This window comes from Tamandua tetradactyla, chromosome X (assembly GCF_023851605.1).
Source record: "Tamandua tetradactyla isolate mTamTet1 chromosome X, mTamTet1.pri, whole genome shotgun sequence".
NCBI lineage: Eukaryota > Metazoa > Chordata > Mammalia > Pilosa > Myrmecophagidae > Tamandua > Tamandua tetradactyla.
This window is the reverse complement of record NC_135353.1, coordinates 59,208,138-59,229,254: the sequence shown is the minus strand read 5'-3', so window position 1 is coordinate 59,229,254 and position 21,117 is coordinate 59,208,138. Positions and strand designations below refer to the sequence as shown.

The 21,117-nt window shown below is 42.8% G+C and overlaps 1 protein-coding gene and 1 non-coding gene across 2 annotated transcripts in view; one reads left to right on the top strand and one right to left on the bottom strand.

Moving 5' to 3' along the window:
- Positions 1-5,241: 5,241 nt before the first annotated feature.
- On the bottom strand, positions 5,242-5,431 carry LOC143672396 (U2 spliceosomal RNA). Its single transcript, XR_013169848.1, has one exon. It is a non-coding gene; the product is annotated as a U2 spliceosomal RNA (small nuclear RNA).
- Positions 5,432-7,775: 2,344 nt separating this feature from the next.
- PAK3 (p21 (RAC1) activated kinase 3) overlaps positions 7,776-21,117 on the top strand; it is a 138,128-nt gene continuing 124,786 nt past the window's right edge. The window contains exons 1-3 of the mRNA XM_077146063.1: positions 7,776-7,859; positions 8,930-9,033; positions 13,753-13,909. The gene's annotated coding sequence lies outside the window, so the exon portion shown is untranslated. The remainder of the gene's footprint in view (positions 7,860-8,929; positions 9,034-13,752; positions 13,910-21,117) is intronic.

Sequence of the window (21,117 nt, the reverse complement as noted above, 5' to 3'; positions counted from 1 at the left end):
AAAGATTCTGAGGAGGATCTAGGGAAGTGGGTTTAGTTCTAGATAGGTTGCAGTTTCTGAAAAGGGATCAGGAGAAGGGGGGATTGACGAAGGATTGCATACTGTCATAGGTGAGGGACACTGAACATTTGGGCATCCCCAAATTGCTTATTCTGGGCAAAAGGGAGGATCAGAAAGAAACACACAGAGGTATGAAAGTAAAAGTAATGAAAATAGCAAGGCAAGTCTGGGATATCATTAGTAAGAAAGCAGTAGTTACTCAAAGGAAGAGGTGGGGCGAGTCATTATGACATTTTACAACTGCTGCATGACTTTGGGAGAAGCAGTGTTTTCTGTTGACTTTGCAGCTGGCTTTATCTTTGTCTATCCTCCCAGCCTGGTTAATGGTAGGGCTGCTTTTTCTCAGTCCAAGCTGATTTTCACTCTTTCAGACTCAGAAATAGTTGCCTGTCAGGTTTTGGCGTTTTTCAGAAGGGGATGGAACTGAGAAAAAAGTTGAACACTCAGATCAACTATTAGTCATTTTGATATTTTTCAGCTGAGTTGGTAAAATATTTAATGGAATATTTTACTGGTATTTACTTTATATTTACATGTAAAAACCAATAAAACTTGAATAATATCTGTATTTGTGTTATAATATTATCCCAATCTCAATTTCCAAGATTTTGACAATGTACTATGGTTGTGGTTAGACCTTATCATTGGGAGAAACTAGGTAAAGGAGTCACAGTCTCTACTGTTTTTGCAATTTCTTGCATCTTTAACTATTTAAATTTAAAAAGTTATTTTAAAATCATTTAGATGGATAATTTATGCTAATTATCTAAACAGGACTTTTTAAAAGCTATTCTGACTTTTTTCATGCATGCCATAATAAATGGGTAGAGCAATCCAAAATTGGTTGCACCAATGTTTTCTTATTTGTACCTGGATTTGAATCTTAGGTAGAGTAAGGATATCAGTGGATTATCACTACCATATACAGAACTCTGTGGGGGTATAAATATGGGACCATTTATTCATCGACAATATACCATTTGAGAAGAGCCTGGAAATATGCCTTAAGATATCACCAGGTAGGGAAGGAAGGGAGAAAGTTATTTTAGACAAAGGGAGGATCAGGAAGAAACACACAGAGGTATGAAAGTCAGGGTATTAGGATAAGCTAACTTAGATATCCATTTTAGGTGGATTTCTATATGTTAATTGTAAAAATATTTGTATTTTCATATTTTCCTGAAATCAGGAAAATATTTGGTAACACAGGTCATTACTATAGCAATGCACATATTTGTAAGAACTTTCTACTTGATATTTTTAGAACATTCACAGTTTTGACAACTGATCAAATGGTATCTAAGTTAGTGTTTAATACTTCGAACTTAAGACCTTCGCTATCTGAATATGTAGATTTTTTTCCTTTTTGCCTTAATTTTAATTAGTTTATGAAACTTACTGTGCAAACACAGACTTTACAATGATTACATGGATACTTTATTTAAATATGCCTATGGTTAAGCTAAGATATTCATTGTTGGTGGTTCTAAGCATATTGTTCGTTTTCTTAAATTAAAAAAAAAGTCCAAAAAAAAAAGAGGGAAAGTCATATTAGGCAAACAAGATAGTTTACTTGGGCTGAAGCATGGGGTGTAAGAGAGTAGTGATGGGAAAGAACCCTGAAATGATTGTTTGGGACTGGAGTTTGACAATCTGGATGTGATTCTCCTCTCCTCTGAAACTAAGGGCTTTAGACTTCCCTTGCAGTAAGTACTTACTACGTCTGTCTTGTATCACCGTTACTAAATATGTATCTTCTCTCCTCAATTCCCAGTTTTTTAAGGAGCTGGTCCAAGTTTAGTTCATCTCTGCAGCCTCTGTAGCTCCTAGCTCTGTGTCCTGTACTTAGTACGTACTCACCAAATTTGACACAGGAATCAATAACGGATCACAATGATACAGCTCATATTCCTTCTCAAGGAGGTCTGGAGCCCTAAGATAATGAAAAATGAGATGTTTACCCCCAAGGAAATGATAATAGCAGGCAGTAAAGCACCCAGCCCTTCTCCTTCAAGCTCTCTTTTTGTCTGGCTTTAGCGACTGGATTGTGCCATGTCTTCCCATCTTTGACACATGTCCATAATTGCCCCTGGACCATGCCCATGCCCATGCCCTTTGAAGAGAGGTAGTGTGGCTTTCCCTATTCTATTTGACTTTTCACCCACACCTCCCTCTGTTTAACTTTGCTGGAAGGTTGCAGAGATGCCTCACCCCTCCACCACCTGTTCCTCAGGTGTCTAAATTATAGTGAATACATGGGTTCAGGCAAGATTGGTGGTGGTAGGTAACTCCTAAGGAAGGAGATTTTCTCCAGGATTTGGCTGACATACATAATCTGCACGGATCTCCACCATTTGCCTTTGGTGATTTTCCTCCATTCTCCTCCTGAGAGAACTGTTCCATTGCTCACCACTTCAGATAGTTGTGTATGGGGATGAGGGCACTTCTGTTCCTGACGACCTCATTGTATGGTTATCAGGAACAGACACTGCCCAGGTTGTCACGACAACCAGCAATAATTCAAAGCTTCCCTGAAAGGTCTGTATCTCTGGCAAATAATCAGCCTTTAGCTCTCAGCAGATGCTAAACAGAGCAGCCAATCACAGGTAAGCAGGGAAAACATGACATCATAGTCCAACCCATGTACACATACTAACACACACAAAGATTTGCTTTTCTATTTATCTTCTTGGTTGTTTCCTCCTAGATTTTGCCTTCCAATTGTTCCTTCTCTTTATTTTTTCCCTAGTAAAATGGGGAGAGCAATGAAACCAACTTTTCAAATTCAATTTACTCTGTAGTATTACTTAGACTCAAACAGTGTTTGGGAGTGTGTAGGGAAGGAATGCATAATGTGATCTACTTGAGGGAAAAATCAAAGGGAACATCTGATCAATTAAATAATGTAGTTTGATATGTGGGACCATGGTGAAAGTAGGGCTAATCAAAACCAAATCAGACTAGAGGAACTTCATGATTCTAATATTAAATCGTCCAGAACCACCTCCATTTAATTGTCTTCTGCATCTCCTTTCCTTGGTGGAAGGGAGGAGGGCAGAGGCTGTGGGCTTCTGAAAGCTCTTAGGTTCTGCAGGGATGGTCTCTAAGGGGAGCTAATTATAGTGAAAGAAGGGGAAGAGAGATGAGCCTCACCTACTCAAGTTCCCACCACTCAGTGAGCATATGCAAATGAAGATGCCTCAGGTCTATAAAAGAGGTGTGTAGCTCTGAAATTTGTTAAATCAGCGCTTGTTCCATTAGCCATTGTATTCATACAATAGTCCAGGGCAATATACAGAGCAAGCTTCACGGAGGAGAAAACTAAAGCCTAGAGAAATTTGTCTTGCTCACGGTTTCCTAGTTAAGGTTGTAATACAATCTGGGTCTCCTGATTTCCAGACCAGAATTCTGAGGATCCAAGAGGATGGTAACTTTCTAGCCATAGGCTCCCCTCTTTTCTCAGCCTCTGGTTTATAAAGGACCGAGGATGAAACCTCTTGTCATCTCTAAGGCTCCTTACTCTTTGACCAATGAGCTACCTACAATACTGCCACCATACTACCCATAATGATACGGATGGGAGGCAAGAAGGAAGGGGCCAGAAGGGCTGACTACTTTGATGGTAAACAGGTTGTAGTAAGCAAATCCTGAGTAAACGAGGGAGTGGGCACTGTGCTCACAGCCAAAGCCTTGTGCACCAGCTACTGAGTCAGGTTCTTCTATATTCGGAGCCAGAGGGGAGCTGTGAGGACTTGGAGTCACAGAGGCCCAAGACTACCACAGGAACAATTTCTGGCTGTGGGATTTGAGGGGGGTGGGTGGGAAGGGAGTCAAGAAGTCCCTGCTGCTTTTGCCCAATGGGACATTACTGCCCTGCATTCAGTGCCTGCCAGGTATGGCTCAACTTACCCTAGCCTTTTTTGCCAAACTTGAAACACTGGCCTGGCATTCAGACCCCTTTCAGGATAGCAGACGTAATTTCCTTTTTGTCTTAACCCAATAAGGGCTATATTTTCCCTTCCTATGGTATTTCTTATAAGTAGAAATATGCTTATTGTATAAAAAGCACACACAATACAGAAGTATATAAAGAAAAGATTTAATGTTCACCACCACCACAAAACACACATACCCACATATCCCTTCCTGTTTTTATTCCCAGAGTTTGATGTATATGCTTCCAGCTTAAACACACACATTCACACTTTTTTTCTTAAGAAATAGAAAATCATAGCATACATGTGTTCTACAACTTATTTCACTCAACAATACATCGTGGTATTGTTTCCATTTCTGTATGTAGGGATCTACTTGATTCTTTTTAGTTGATGTATAATTCTCCACACTATGTATATAATACTTAATTAATTATTCCTTTATTGAGGAGTATTTAGGTAGTCCCCAGTTTTTTCATTCTTACATAACAATCAGCAATCGAATTACTTGAACCTAACTTGGCATATTTTTATGAGCATATCCATGGGCAAATTCCTTGGACTCCATTCTCTCATGTACGAGTTAGAATTGCTGGGTCAAGTGGCATTCGCTTTTAAACTTTCATAAATGTTATCAACTTGCCCTTCAAAAAGGTTGTGCCATTTTACAGTCCCATCAATGGTACATGAGTGTGAGCAGTGTTTACTTTATCTGAGATTTGACTGGAACAGCTTGAAGATATTTGTTTTCTTTTATTTCTGTTGCTACAAGCCCTTTCCTAGAGCCCCTCACTTGGAGCCAAGGAAGAACTGCAACTCATGTTGCCATGTAGAGTAGGAGAAAGAATACAGAACTGAGAGTGGGAGACGTGGTTCTTAGGACCATCTCTATGAGATACTGGGCAGGTTACTTCAAACCCCTGGAGCTCCATTCTGTCATCTATGAAATGTGGAGCATAATAGTTGCCATGGTAAAGTGTTGTGATGGTTGTGAGGGTCAGAGGAGATAGATTCAAAAGTGGTTTGTATCCTGAGAAGGAGGATGCACATGCCAAGTCGTTATTATGGTAGTGTTTGCTATTAAACCTTAAATCAATGAGCCTGGGAAAGGGAGCAGGGGACAATGGAAGTTGAGTGAGAAAATAATACAATGAAATCTTTAAAACATTTAAACTTAAAATCCGTTCCCTAAAAGTCCCCATGCTATTGTCCTATACTCTTTTTTATACATTTATTGTTCCCCTGAAGGGGGAGCACCGTTCCTGGAAGTACTGCGATACCAGGTCGATGCGTGGAGTGGACGGAGCAAGCTCTTATTCCATCTCCCAACTCCAAAAATCCATTTAATATCTTGTCCTCAGATACAGATGTATCAGATATTAAACTGATAAGAACAGATACTACACTTCATCTTAGCCAAAAGGCTGAGAAGTGATGTTGTCCTACACTCTTGAAGAACAAACCACATTGTCAGGTAAGGACTACTTTCTGATAAGTCCAGTCCTCTTTCCAGTATGAACTATGCTTTAATTTATTGAGCACCTAATACGCATTTGGCCACATGCTGGTTTCTGTAATCACCCGAGAGGGAAGAAATCCACACATGAAATATTGAAATAACTGTGTGTGGTGACTGCACATACAGCACTGAGTTATAGCTGAGGTATATGTGAGGATTAGAGTAAAATCAGATTAGATAGGAAAATTGAGTTATATCTTTTTATTTCTTAAAAAAGCATTCTTTTTTAAAATAACCCAAATAAATTCACTTTGCAAATAACATATGTGATATTAAGTAAATTATAGTCATTTAAATCAGTGATTTTTTTATAGATTACTTTTACCATAGTGTAAAAAAAATCAATGATTTGCAGTTACGTTTTTTATTAACCCCAATGTTAATTTTAAAAGATATTTGTAAAATCATTGGGAATAGAACCATCCTGATTTCAACCTATTAATCAGGGAATTTAGGGAGAGGGTTTTGGGTATTTTTACATTAGCAAGGGAGTAACCACCACACACACACACACACACACACACACACACACACACACAATGCCTGATTTCATGAAAACACCAGTCTCATATAGTTTGAGTTTTTAAGAAGATATGTATTTTAACAAAGCCAGTAATACCATGTTTAATTCTTTATAAGAGTGTACCATATCATATTAGAAAAAGCGTGGGTTTTGGACTAAGATCTAGATACAAATCCCACCTCTGCTAACTTTCTACGATGTTCATGTAATACTTACCTAAAAATAAATGCAGCCTGGATTATATGTGGTTAACTGAGTCTTCATCTCCCTTTTCCTGTTTTAGCATAGATTTTAAGGGTTATTATTGTTCTTTTTAAATTCCCAGTATCATCCCAAATTAAAGGGAGGCATTCCCTTCCCCAACTGCCTGAGAAATTATCTGTGACGAATCTAGAGGCCTTTTGGGTAACTTTTCCTAAAACAAGTTTGGCAGATATATTAATTCCCCCTCAGTCTTGAAATGTACTTTGTTGGCATCATGGAGGCAATGATTGCTGGATATTATGCAGTGTTGAGAAAATTGGATAAAAGTGCACTGGGGTGGGTCATGACCCATTTTGACAAGTTAAGAATGTGAAGATGTATTTATCTTTATAAAAAAACAAGTTTGAAAGTGAAAAGGGAAAAATCACCTATAATCCTAGTACATTTAACAACTATTATAAATTTTACGTTCTCTTCCAATCTTTTTCAGTGAGCATTTTGAATCATTATAATTTGAATGCACTTATTATTTTGTGTTATTTTTTCATTTTCTTCTGACAACTTACTGTCTCTTTAGTGGGATTTACCATAATTAGCATAATTTAACCAAGTTCTGGGGCACTGGTTTTGGAGTAGCAAGACATGATTTTTGGAGTTTGGTTTTATAAGACTTTGGATACCTGCAAACATTTAAACTTTTTCCTGGACAAGAGAAGCCATTGAAGTTTTCAAGGATAGGAGGGACAGGAAGAAGCATATTTTAGTGAAATTAAAAATATATGTATACTCAATTTGAAGTAGATTAATTATTCTTTGTTTGCATAATGCTGTTTTGAAATGTGGGTGTTTCATGTGTGGAAAGGTAGTTTCCCTATCTATAGTGCCATCTCTTTGAATCATACTGCCATCTATGTCTGTCTGAGTTTTGTATGTACTCCAGAGGCTCAATCAGTGGAACCTGCTTGCCTGACAGGTGGTGTCCCACATAAAAAACATTTTCCCCAATTAAGAGTGGCCTGTAGCTGGACGGATTTCTTCCCCTGAAAATTCACGTGAAATCCTAGTCTTCCTGAGGGGTCAAAGAAGGCTCATTAAACCCTTTTCCCCTCCCTGTGTCAGGTGCTCCTTTTTCTTGATGACCCCACCTCTGTCTAGACAACCCTAACAATGTGGAAGTTTCCATCCCCTTTTCCTTTCTCCTCTCCTTCAGTTTTTTTTCCCCCCTCTCCCCACCGCTTCCTGCCTGGAAACAAAAGATTGGTCCTCGGTAGCCCACTCAGGGCGATTTTAGTTTTATGCTCATCATCTGATTGGTCTATGTAAGGTGCAGAGCCCGGGTAACGTCATAGCGGAGAAAGGCTAGGGAGCGGTTGCCGAGCTGGGGCTCTACTACTGGCGGGGTACTGTCAGGAGCGAACCGTCTGGGATCTCGCGCAGCAGGCTGCAGCTTTTCCGGGCCTGGAGCTAGTGTGTGGGGGCGGGAGAAGAGCCCGGGGCGGGGAGCGGGCCGGGCCCCGGGCTGCGGCTGCGGCCGCGGGGCTGCAGCTCCCCAGCCCCGCCAGCCGGAGCGCTCAGAGGTAAAGGAAAGGTCTTGACGGGGTGGCTGGACCCGTGGCAGGTAAATTTCGCGACTTATGGCCCCCGGGCTAGCTCGGCGGCTGGGAGCTGCTTTTGGGTTGCTAGGCAGATTTTTTGCCTTCCCGGGTCCCCCTCCCGCCACGCCCGAGTCGAGTCTCATTTCTGACTCCCCTGAGCCCCGAGAAAGCGATAGCAGTTTGCATGATTCCGGTAAGCGAGTGCGGACAAGTGGGTGTGTCCGGGCCGTTCCCGAAGGCCTGGAACCCTCCGTATCGTCGGGAAGCCCTAGGCTAGCTTATTGGGCCTGGGCAAAATCCGCCGCGAAAAGCTCTGTCAGCCTGTAAGTGATATTACCGCCCCCCACCCTCTGCAGCTGCAGCAGCGGCAGCCCTCCGGGGAGGGGAGGGGAGGGGGTATGGCCGCGAGTCTGGTTAAGTCAGGGGGCAGAAGAGCCCAACCCAAGCAAACAGAAAAAGTGACGATTTTCTTAACCGGCTCCTTTCCTCCACCCTTTTATTTTTATTTATCCCGCTCCCTTTTTTTGGTTGGGGCCAGGTAAAGTCAGGAGGACTCTTTTCTTCCCTGTGGGGATGGAATGATGCGATAACGCCCCTAGAAAGCCCGGGGCCCGGGGCCCCTCAGTTGGCCTTTGTCTTTGTCTGGGGCCATTAGGACCACTGCCTTCTCCTTTCTTGCCCCCCTCGGCTCCCAGGGGTATTGCCCTCAAGTCTGTGATCTGGCTCTGGCAAGATTCCTGCAGCACTTTTGGGCAGATTGATTGAACATTTTAGATTCTTGTTCTCTCATATTTTTTCCCTTCCATAGGTGATGGTTGGGGTGGGGTGGGGTAATGGGAGATGGGGGTGGGAGGGCTGTTGCAAAGAGTAGGAGTCAGAGCCCCCTCTTGTTTTTCTGGTCCCACCTTCCAGAATCCAGTACCGGACTCTGGACTTGAGGGTTCTGGGCTGTGGTCTGTAGAAGTGAAGGAGAGAAGGGTGAGTGGCTTAGCTTTGGGAAGCCTGATGGGATTGCAGTGCTATTTTTTTTAAAAAATGGCTTTCACAGGGAAGTCCTTAGCCATGTTAGTCTTCCTCCCCCATGGTTTTACAGACTCAAATCCAGGCCAACTGTGTCTGAGGTGTTGGAACAGAAGGAGGTCCATTCCTGTTGGTGACAGCACTGTGGCTCTGTTCTGGGATGATCAAGGTGTAAAGGTCAGTGCAGTTTTCACTGGGCCATTTGCAAAATTATAATCGGGCAGGGTCTTTCATTTTGTACTTGAGATCTCCAATCAGTACAGGGGCAAAGGGGCATAACATGGTAATAGACAATTCATTGTCCCTGACTTAGAGAGAATGCCACTGAAAACCTCTGTTTCTGGACATAAATATCACAACCCTCTCCTCATGAAAGAGGTAAAATGGGAAGAGACTGGGAAATATGCAGGGTAAAAGCCTACAGCAGAGGATCCTGATGCCAGCAGGACGTTGGGATGTCAGGTAGCAGACTCTCCAAGCCTCCATACAGGCAAGTGGGCCTTGTAGAGGAGAGACTTAAGAGAAAAAGGGGGTTCACGTATGACAGTAGTGCAGGCAGAAAGGGTGGAGAATGGAGTGTCTCCACTTGAGGGGCCATAGCATCTTAGGGATGTTCTGACTAGCTAAGCAATCTTACAGGTTGCAGATTTTCTGGTTAAAGGTGGAAATGGTATAGCACAGACAAGCTCGCTGAGGTTTGGGAGGGGCAGTCAATGGGACAGGTGAGGGAAATGAATAATTGTGGGGGGTGGGGAATTGCTGACATGAGACTACACTAGTCAGAGACTAAGCTTCTATGAAGTCAACGGTAAGAAAATCAGATCTAGAAATCAGTTAAGGGCAAAGCCATAGAGAGTTAAAGACAGAAGAATCAAAAACCATCATTTCACCAAGATCCCAAAGGCCCTCATTGTCCTGGTGAGATGGGGGAATACCTTGGCTGAGGCAGTTGTGGTTTAGCCAGGGATTAGAGGGAAGATGTCTTGATACTCAGGAAGGAAATCAATAGCATTCCCTCCCATGAGCCACCTTCAGGAGTCTTTAGCTTTGGCCCAGTGAAGGAGAAGAAACTCAGTTGAGTGTCAGCTCAACAACTGGTTCTTCCCTCCTGGGTGTAAAGAGAGGGGCCTGGGGAACTGAAGCTCCAAAGAGTAGTGGAGGAGCTTCGAATCAGACCGAGACAGGACGGTTGCTTAATTACATGGATGGGTTAGGACTAGGTCTGTGTTTCCCACTCCAGGCAGAAGGGTGCCTGCCTCTGCTCAAAAACAACAAAACCTCTTCCCAGAGACTTTTGGGGGAGGGGACTGCATGTGGGCAGGGGATAGGGCGGGGAAGGGCGTGGAAATTTGTAAGCTATTGAGGCATCTGGGGTGCAGTTTAAATTTCAGCTGCTCTGTTGTCCCTCAGCCTCTCCACCTTTCCAGGAGCTAGGCGTTTTCCCCTGCAGGACGTGGGGTTGACCGGCCTGCCAACTCTGCACTGCCTAGTGTTTCCAGTAGGGGGTGGGAGAGGGCGTGCAGTAGCGCGCAGGGCCGGAGTCTTCCATTTCAAGTGTGAAGCCCGAGCCTCGGGAGTGAATCCAGTAAAAGCCATACTATTAACATCTGATTTAGAGATACCAGAGAACCAAATGAAATCCTTCCTGGGTCTGGCAAACTCTTTCCGGCCAACCGTTTCCGTTTTACCGCAGAAATGCAGCCCTTCCAATTGCTGTCTGCGGCTTTGGAAGGCATTTGCATTTACAGAAGCGTTGATTACGCGAGTCAATAATACATACAAGACTAAACGGGAATTTAATTGGAAATGTTAATCAGTGCAATGGATCCTTGTCTGATTTGCACATTCGGTCAATTCTCTGCAGGTTGGGGCAATCTGCGCTGCACCCAGGGAATGCGATAAAGTGCAAAATGGCGCAGCTACAGCTGGGTCTGGGGCCGGGAAGCAAAATGGAGGAGGTGGACCTTGAAGACTAGAGATTAACAATTTACTGGTGGGGAAAGGATGTCTTTCCAAAGGTGCAATCACAGAGAGGCCTGGGCGACTAATCACTGGGATGGAGCAGGAACCTACACAGTGGAGGAAGGGGCCAGTGTTTTTCCGTGGGGTAGGAGGAGTCTGAACTTGGAGAATGGATTGTTTTGTTCTTTTTTAGGGACAAGAGGACAAGGAGCTGGGATAGTATGAACCCTAGGAGTCAAATTTGGGGCTTCTGGTCTGAGTGTGTCTGCTCCTCTCTGGGCCTAGACAGGCAGTCTCTGAAATGGTCCTGACATGTTAAGAAGTAGGTCAATTTATTCTTGGTAGTGATGACAGGTCTACTAAAGGATAACCACCATCCCCACCACCACCACCAAACAAAAAAACCCCCATTAAAATCACATTCCTTTTTGTATGTCCTCTAGTTTAGGAGGAAACAATACAAAACAGTGCCTCCACCACCTCACATATCCACCTCTTTCAGCAGCATAACTTTACTTTTCTTATGAAATGGGGAACAGGAGACAAAGGAGAGGCCCAAGTTGAGAATCTGCTAGCCACCCTATAACCAAGCCTCCTGAAAGGTTCTGCAAAGAGATCTTATAGACCCCGGTAGGGTGAGGGGCAGGTGTTCACTAACAGCCTTGATTGCCTAATTCAGTCTCAAAACAGAAGGGCTTGAACTGGGATATGCATCCTTTTCCTTTGTGTCCTTCTCCCCCATCTTCCTCTAGTCTGGTGTTCTTTATTTTGGAATTCTGCACCCTCCAGGCACTACCCCTAACAGCACAATCGCACCCTCCAGTGATCACAATGGGAACGCTTTTGGCAGAGCTCCCCATTGGAGGTGCGCCTCGCCCACCCAAGGCACCAATGCTAAATACTTGTGCAGCTGTTATTCCCAGTAGAGAAGGGCTCCAGTCCTTCCATCCGACCTGAGGCAGTATAGACACCCACAACATGATCAGTCAACTAAGCATGTTTTAGACATGACACAATACATGGCACATACACATGGTGTAGACACATATATATGCAACATGTTTCAAAGAGCACACACAACACGATATAAACATGACACTGCCCACACAGCATAAGACAGATGCAACACAATATAGATAAGACACAGCACACATACAACACCGTTCACGCACATGTACAGAAATACCTGGTAGACGGAGTGGCATGTGCTCATACAGGGAACACCCTGATTCCAACATTACATACCCCAAGGCAGATGAGAGGAATGTGGCCACCAGGTGGGGCATTGCCTCTGCACTGGGCAGAGCTATGCAACTGGTGTTTTTTAGGCAGGCTGCGTTGATTTCTAACCGTGATACCGAGTTAAAAAGCGTTGTTTAGAGTAGAGCGACTGTGGGGAGGCAGAGTTTGAGCTGAGAAAGTCTTGTAAACTTGTACAGAAACCTGGAGAGGCTAAAGCCTCTCTCCACCCCAGATCCTCAGCTTCTTTAAAGCTGTTTCCCACCTCTTGGGGTACAAGCAACCTCCCCACCCAGCCCTCAGTCCTGAGAATGGGGAGTAGGGGACCTTGAGGCCATTTTTCTTCTGCCCTAGGCTAGCCTCACCCCTCTCTGAAGCTATAGTGGCCCTTAATCCTTCCTGTCCCCATGCAATATGAGCTCCTGCAGGCAGCTATTGGGCAGGGTTTAGAAATGGGGGGTGGGGGTGGGGCGAGGAGGAAGCACAGAGGGAATGCCAGGGATGCTGAGGGACAGATGTGCTCTGGAGCCTTACCCAAGAGCAAGTGGCAGACCTAGGGTATAGCTTGTTTGTTTGTTTTTATTCTAGTAGGAGGGATTACGAATCTTGAGGCTCTTCTTCACTCCCTGAGTCTGCAATTTTGCAGTTTTCTCCACCTTTAGACATGCATCCACCTCTTTGGATTAGGACTCTGTGTTCTGGCATCCTCCAATAAATGTGTGCTTGCCTGGAGCAGGCTTTACTGGGAATTAGCATATAGCTGCTGCTTTTCTTTGAGGGCAAACACTATGAAGGAAGGGGAGAGGGGAAAGCAGAGCTTGGGGCCTTACCAAGGGATAATCTGCCTCCCCCTTGGAAGACTCAGGTATTAATGGGGAAAGGCAGAAAAGTAGGGGTTTAAGAAACCCTGTCTCCTTCATGGGGGGACATGAAAACCTCTGTGGGGGCATGGGTAAATTCTCACCGACAAAGCAGTTTATATTCAGCCTAAGACATGTGGAGAAAACTGGAGGACATCCCTATAGTATAGAATGGGGGAGAATATTTCCATTTAGGGTCAGAAACTGAGGCCCTCAGTAGCTGTGAGATGTTAACAGTTTAGGGGACAGCAGAATGATAGAGTGATGTTGCCTCAGACATTTATTTATTTATGTATTTAATTTGGTGAAGGCAGTTTGTGGGAAAGGGAGTAGAAATAGAGGTGGAGACCTGGAGTTGGGGGATGAAATAAACTGAGCGGTAGTGCCAGGTAGGAAGTTCCAATGTCCTCAGAGCCAGCTTGCATTTGCCATCATCTCTTAGTTTTCTAGTGTAAACTAGACTACACCACCTCCATAATTATGCAAATATCTCATATTAATTGAGCTTGATTTAGTCCTCCCAACACTCTAACACTTGTCCAAGGTGACTAGGGCAAGTCTTTTCCACTTAATGGTGAGCAGACCTAGTGTGGTAAAGTGACTAACAGCAGTTCTCAGCTTGAAACTCACATCTAAGTGTCGGTTCAGTGCTCTTTCTAGAATCCTATGTAACCGTTTTGTTTTGTGTTTTAAACCCTTGCCTCTGATTCTATAGCCTTCTTAAGAGTTTTCTGCAATCCACCGTAGTGTATGTATTATGTTTGGGGTTTGCACGAGGGAGTAGTAGCAGTTGGGGAAAGAGATTCCCTCTCCCCCACAATGCTTCTCTTGGCAGGTTTCCCCCAAGAAAGAACAGCTGAGTCCTTGCATCTTGTGGGATCTGGTGAGCTCAGCACTGAGTCCGTGGGAGCTGAAGCCAGCCTGGCCTCTTCTCATGGGCAGTGCCCACCTGTGCTGAGGTCCTGCGGTGGTGGCAGCAGTGGTGGTGTGAGGTGAGTAATGGATTCCAGGGCAAGGATTTAGGGTTCCGGGTAAATGCCACTTTTCCATGAAAGCTCCTGATATCAAAGACCCTGTCCTGCTGGGGCCTCACCAGCCAGGTCTCTGAGCATGGCCCCTACTTTCTGCTAAGATTTTGCTTTACAGCTGGCCTTGTCTCTTGATTTCCCTATCTTTAATATGGAAATGGCAGACAACCTTGACCTACATCCTAGGGGGTGAGTAGGAGAAACAACACCATTGCCAAATCCTTTGCCAATGTCAAGCACCATCTCAGAGCTTCAGTGTAACACAGACATGCTTCCCATCAAGCTGTCATTTTCTTTCCTCCTGCTTTCCTGATGTATGGCATTTCAGCTATAGGCTGCAAAGTCAGTCATTTCTACTGCCCCATAAGCTTAAGTTTACATTTTTTTAAAAATTCAAAGTCTATCCCTACCATATCCCATCCCTGTTTCTGAGCCTAGCAAGCTTAGCTTAACTTTCTGAACCTTCCTCTGCCGTCCCACCCAACTTGGGATCACTTCTCCCCCAGCTCTCTAACACTTGAGTCTGTAGTGTTCAATGAAGCACTTGCCTCTCTCCTGTCTTAAATAATTCTTGCATATTTTCTGGAATATTCATCTCAGCAAGTAAACTAGACTCTGGGCTCCTCATGGGCAGGAATTAAACTTAAAGGTCTTCAGGGTCTCCTTCATAAGTGCCTGACAGCACCCTGGTAGCTCTGCAATTTGGGCCTCTCTTCCTCTTCCTTTCTTTCAGGTTTCTTAGCCTGCCTTTCCGATCATCTCCTTATATATATTATAGCTTCCTCTGTCAGCTTCTCCATCTGGCCTTCTGTTGCTATTCCTGCAGTCTCGCTACCTGTTTGTATCTTGTTGTTCCTCTATTTCTCTATCTGGTCATCTGTCTCACTTACTTAAGGCATCTCTCATATTGCCCAAGGGAAAAAAAACTAAACAGCCAACCAAAATAAAATACACCCAATGAGAAAAACAAATACTAGACAGAAAACAAAGGATATGTATTATAGTTCCCTTTCACACTGAGCATGCGCCAGGCCTGCAGAACAAGGTAAAGCTGTTACCTCACTGGCAGGTGTTTCTGTAATGCCTTCTCATGAAAGGGAAGCGCCAGAGTTTCGGTCTTGGAATTGAAGGTATGAAATTACAGCCTTGCTGATACTGATGCATTCAACTTTCTAGAGATGCTCTGGTAGGGGATCCTCGATAGATCTTGACTAACAGAAGGTAACTAGAACCGACTAAAAGAAGAAGCAAGCCTCTGGATCTTTCTGGGTGTTCTATAACAGCAACAATAACTTCTATTTATTGAGTTCTTTATTGAGGCCAGTGCTTTTTTGGGCTCTGAACTATGATCCCATTTGATCCTACAGTTACCCTGCAAGGTGGGTACATTTTTCTAATGATTTTTATTGTTTTTGTTTTGAATTATTAAAGTGAAACTGCTTCAAGGTAGGTATTATCATCCCTGTTTTACAGATGAGGAAATAGAGGTTGAGAGAAGATAAGCACTTTCCTGAAATTGGAGACATACTGCAACTTTGGGAGGAAAGATACTTCCTAGACCGAGTTTTCCAGCATCCCAAATTATTTTGGTCATCTGTACTCCTCAGTGCTCAGGCACACATTCACACACTCTCACAAACATGTTCATATACTACTCATGCATTTACATACCCTTGACTCACTCATTTTTCACACTGAACATATTCATAGTAACAGTCACTCTTACCCCATTGCACTCACAATCATATTTACAAATATAGCGCATACAAGGACATTCATAATGTCATGCATTGTCACATGGATTCATGCACTCAAATTTTCATACTGACCCACTCACACTTACCATATACCCCCACCCTCATATTCTTACTCATGCACACCTTTACACTCCTTCTTACATTCTTACACAGTCCCAATCACACACATACACACAGATGTATGCAATCACTCTTACCCCACAGATTTCTACACAGTCATGCACACTCCAAGCACTGACTTTGCCCTCACACTTTATTTTATACAGTCCTACATGCAGAATTTCCTATGCTCCAACATATTTGCACTGATATAATTGCCCTTTACTCTTCATAGCCATTCACACAACTCATTACAGGGACATATACACACACACACTCATAACTTCACATTTATATATACCAACACCATAAATAATCACAGTCTTGTCCACTTGCACTCTTAAACTTTCTTGCACTCTTATACTCAGAACTACATGTTCTCACACTCATATGCTCAGTACTGACACAGTCTCCTTACTCCTGTCACATCCATATACATACTTGCTCCTACACTTAGAAATACTCTTTTGACACACATGCACACGTATACACTCACACTCTTCACACTGAGACATAATCACAGTCTACACCAAACTCAGACACATGCCCGAAACATTATGACAGTTTTCATAAACCCAACCATATTGACTGACACAGTCACCCTTAACATTTCACACTCACATACAACCACACACACAGGCACATTCACATTGATCCATGCTGACATACGTATGCTTAACTCACATTCGCTGCTTGCCCAAATTCATAATAATACATGGTTATACTTATTGATCTCACATGTTTATACTCACATCTTCACACACTCATTCTCACATTCACAAACACACACTCAAAGTTATATACACTCACACAGTCCCACAGACACTCCTTCCCACTTGTGAATTTATATTTATACCCTCTCATGCTCCAGTTCCAACTCATATGTCACATATATTCACACTGGCACAATCACACATTCACACATTCTACTCATACACTCCTATTGGCACACGCTCGCCCATCAATACAAACATTCACAGATATACGTAATGACATGTACAGTCACCGACTCAAACTTATACTGGCACACACAACACTGACACAGTTCACATTGTCATAGTAATTCACATTGATACGTATATGTCCTCATGCAATTACTAACACCACAGATGACCACATAAATGCATACTCACTCAACCACATCCTTATTTACATTGATGTACTTGCTCACATTGACCCACATGCATATGAGATATCACTGATGCATAAATACACTGACTCTTACTCAACACACTCCCCTGTAAACTTGCCATGTGCTCTTACCCAGACTCTCACTTGAGCACATTGACACCGATGAATATTCATACTGATGCTAACCTCCATTCCCTGACACTGAAAAAACTACATTGGCTCACACCTACTCATATTGATTCTTACTCATATCCCACCCTACTCTCATGCACATGCTTACACATACTTTCCCACACTCTTTTTTATGCCACCACACTCATATTGCCTTTTTTTTAAACATGGGCAGGCACCAGGAATCGAACCCGGGTCTTCTGGCATAGCCGGCAAGCGTCCTTGCCTGCTGAGCCACTGTGGCCCACCCTCATATTGCCATATTGAAGCACTTTCATACTGGCACACTCTACTCACACACCCAATTTCAGGCAGTAGTTCCTAATCACAGTTGTCTGTCCTTTTTCTTTTTTACTACTAGTGTTCTTCTCATCACTGCTAAAAGATAATCTGGGAATCATTGACCAAAGGGAGAATGTTGGTCTCTGCCAGTGTTCCAGTGGGACTAAATCCTTCCAGAGCAGAAAGGAGCAGAATTTCTTTCTAGGATTAAAAGAAATAAAAAGACCAAATACCAAAATCAAGTTGTATATTCTTTCCACATACTTCCTTTTACAGAAATCATCTCTAATAATTTTAGCCAGTTCTGTCCAACAAAGGTTGGGGTTTTGGTGCCATGTTTATGTTTTGGAAATTTATAGTTTAACTTGCTACTTCATTTCTCTCCCCAGGGGAGGGAAAGGTGAAGAATATGTTTCTTTATGCACTCTTAATGGTATCCTATGCAGAAATGCATGTCTCTGGGTTTGTGCTTATGAATTGAAGTTGCCTGCTGATTAGACCCATGGAAAGGGCAAGCTTGCTTCCAATATGCACCTCTGTCTAGCCAAGGCCTACTTAATACCCTGTTAACCCTGGAACTTGGTATTCAAAAAAGAAAAGAAAAGGTTAATGAGCTAGCTGGATGAAAAAATACATTTTACGCATACATAGATCCTACTGAAATCTCAACAGCTGTTCTTAAGTTATTAGAGGAGATTTCTCAACAGGCATGGGTAAAGATAAGCCACAGAAAGTCCCCTGCATTCGAGATAGACTGTAGATTGCCCTGCAAAACAGTAGAAAGAAGCACAAAACCCAGGAGTGAACCAGTGGATCAGGAGCCTGATGCCAGAACCGTGTGTCAACCCAGTTCCCCACCAGCAGTTTAGAAACATCAAAGTGCCTCCCTTATTTGTGAATTCCCCTGATCCATCTTGACTGGAGCCAAAATCAGTGTAAAATATGTCCAAGCTACCATTCCATATGGGTTCTGGCATACCACCGGGGACAGATCATACTCAAACACCACCCAACCCCTTTCCTCTTGCCATTAGATTGAAAACTTTGACAGCAGGAACCACTTCTTTCTCATTTTTGGATTCCTGATACCTAGCACAATGCCAGGCCCACAGTAAAGAAAAAATTGTGAAATTCAATTAAGAGATTAAATGGGTGGGTGGGCAACAACACTTTGGTATGACAGATTGTCTCTCTTCTTGCCCCCACCCCATCCCAGAACTCTAAAGGCATAACCAGCTCAAACTGAGGATCTTCTATGGGCCCCATGTAAGTGCTAGGCAGAAAGGATGATTCAAAAGGGTGAAAAAGACATATTCTTCCCTTGAAGTCCTTTTATTTGAGTGGCAAATATGAAGTCACCATTAAACAGTAGCACAAGGTAACTGTATTAAAGCTTAGATTGGAGGGATCTTTATCCTATAAATCCAGTGATCATCAGGCTCCACAGGCTTTGATGGTCCAAACATGATTGGAAACAGCAGTTAGAATTTAGGGAAACCACTTCCTAAGTCAGTTCTCCTTTACACCTCTTGCTCAGCACAGGGCTCTGCTGTCTTTCCCGAAGATTGTGTGTAACAAGGCCCTTTGTCACTGGGCCTCAAGTAGAGGATGAAAAGTGAAAATATAGGCCTCAATAGGTATATTACACTTAATTATGACGTGGCCACCACCTCCTCTGGGAGATGGCTTTACAGAAACTGCCTAGCAACTTTACATCTGATCATTTCTTGCTGATTTGTCGAGACTCAACAAAGGCAGTGTATTCAAATAGAGGACCCCCTGAAATTTAGAAAGAGAAAAATGTAATTGTATGAATTCATTTGAATTTCCTAAGTGCTAGGTTGGAAGACATACCCTCTGGTATTTATATGATATTTTGTACTTTTTGAAATATTTAATAGCCCTTTCATTCATGCTGATAGAGGGTTTAGGAGCAACTAATTTGTCCACTTACTAGCTATGTCATCTTGTTTGAGTCAATTACTTATCCTTCTTAAGCCTCTGTTTCCTCGCCTATTAAATAGGAGAGACACCAGTCTCATTTACCTCATGGAGTTGTTCTGAGGATGAAATAATATACATAAAGCACTTAGCACACTGTGGGACCTGAAATAAGTATTCAATAAATGATAGATCTTATTATCCTTAACACAGCCCTTTCAGAAATCTGGGATAACAGAGAGAAGAGACAATATGGTTTTTGGCAATCAAAGTCCTGATTTTCACAGGGCTTGTTGCTTGTTTTCCTTGGACTCTTTATTTCTACTTAGCCACAAACTGATTTCCACTTAAGATAAATGAAAAACAGGAGTAACCCTATGGAGAGTTTCCTCAATACCTGTTTTAGGCATTTTATTTTAGAGCAGATTTACCTTGCCACTGGAGCAACATTTTTTGTTCATTTAACTGTCCCCTATCTTCCTACAGCTTTCTCCTTGAAATCACTGAAGCCCTCAGTGATGTTACCTTCATTGACTAGTGCAGAAATTTGGGAGAGAGGAAATGGAAGAAACTCCTGATCCCGGTGGAGCCTGCAGTCTGTTTTCCAACCACACTCTGCCCTTGATTCTCATGCTGACCTGTCTGCTTTGTGGGTAGAGGGTTTGCTCCTTTCTAGGCTTTGGTCCCAAACCCACAGTGGAAGCACAGTTCACTTACTCTGAAGCCTTAAGATCATTTATGTCCCTGTAAAAGCTGTGAGTAAGTTAGAAGACATCATATCATATGAAACTATTGTGTGGTTGAGGAAGCATAATAAATTAGACATGGCATTATATAATCTTACTCTTCCACTTACCAGCTTTGTGACCTTGGGCAATAGACTTAGTTTATTAGTTTCTTTGTCTGTAAATTGAAAATAATATGCCTTATATGGTTATGTGAACTCATACATGATAAGTTTTTAGCAGAGCTCCTGGGACATAATAAGATCCCAATGAATGTTGACTATTTTGTTTATGGTTTGTGAAATCTTTGGCAGTAATTGTAAACAATCTTCTGTTGGTAGAGTGTCTTAAATTGTTTCAAAGCATTTCCCACATGTGGTCTCATTGGATCCTCATGTTACCTGTTACCTTGTACTACTGTTTAATGGTAACATTATAACAGTACTTTTCAGAACAGGCCTGAGTGATACATGGCCATAGTGGTACCAATAGGAAAATCTTCTCAAGGCAAATTGTGTCGTCACACTCACGCTGCTCAGGTAATACCCAATGTCCAGAGTTCAGGAATTCATAAAACATCCTGAAACACATCAACAGACTCCTAGTGCTGCTTAGCCATTTCTCTCCTGACATGAAAATTAATAAACTCTAGAGAAAGGATGGAGGACATAAAGATAGGAGGACGTTTAACCCCTTAGGAGCATTTGCCTCATAGCTATACTTGTCTTGAAACACTCTTCTCTTGGATTCCATGACATCATATGTCCAGTTCTTCCACCTCTTTGACTATTTTTCTTCTTTCTCTTCTAGCCCGTAAATATTGGTGCTCCCCAGAGGTCTTATCTTCTCCCTTATTCTGTACCCTTTCTGGCAATTGCAAGTATTCCCATGCTGATGGCCACCAAAGTAATATCTTCAGCCCACATGTCTAGCTCTCCATTGGAACATTTCATAATGTCAAATAAGCATATTAGAACTGCTGCTAGAATTGTATTCATTGCCTTAATCTTGCTGTTTGAGAAGAATAGATGTAACTAGAGATATATTTTTCCACTTTATGTAAAGT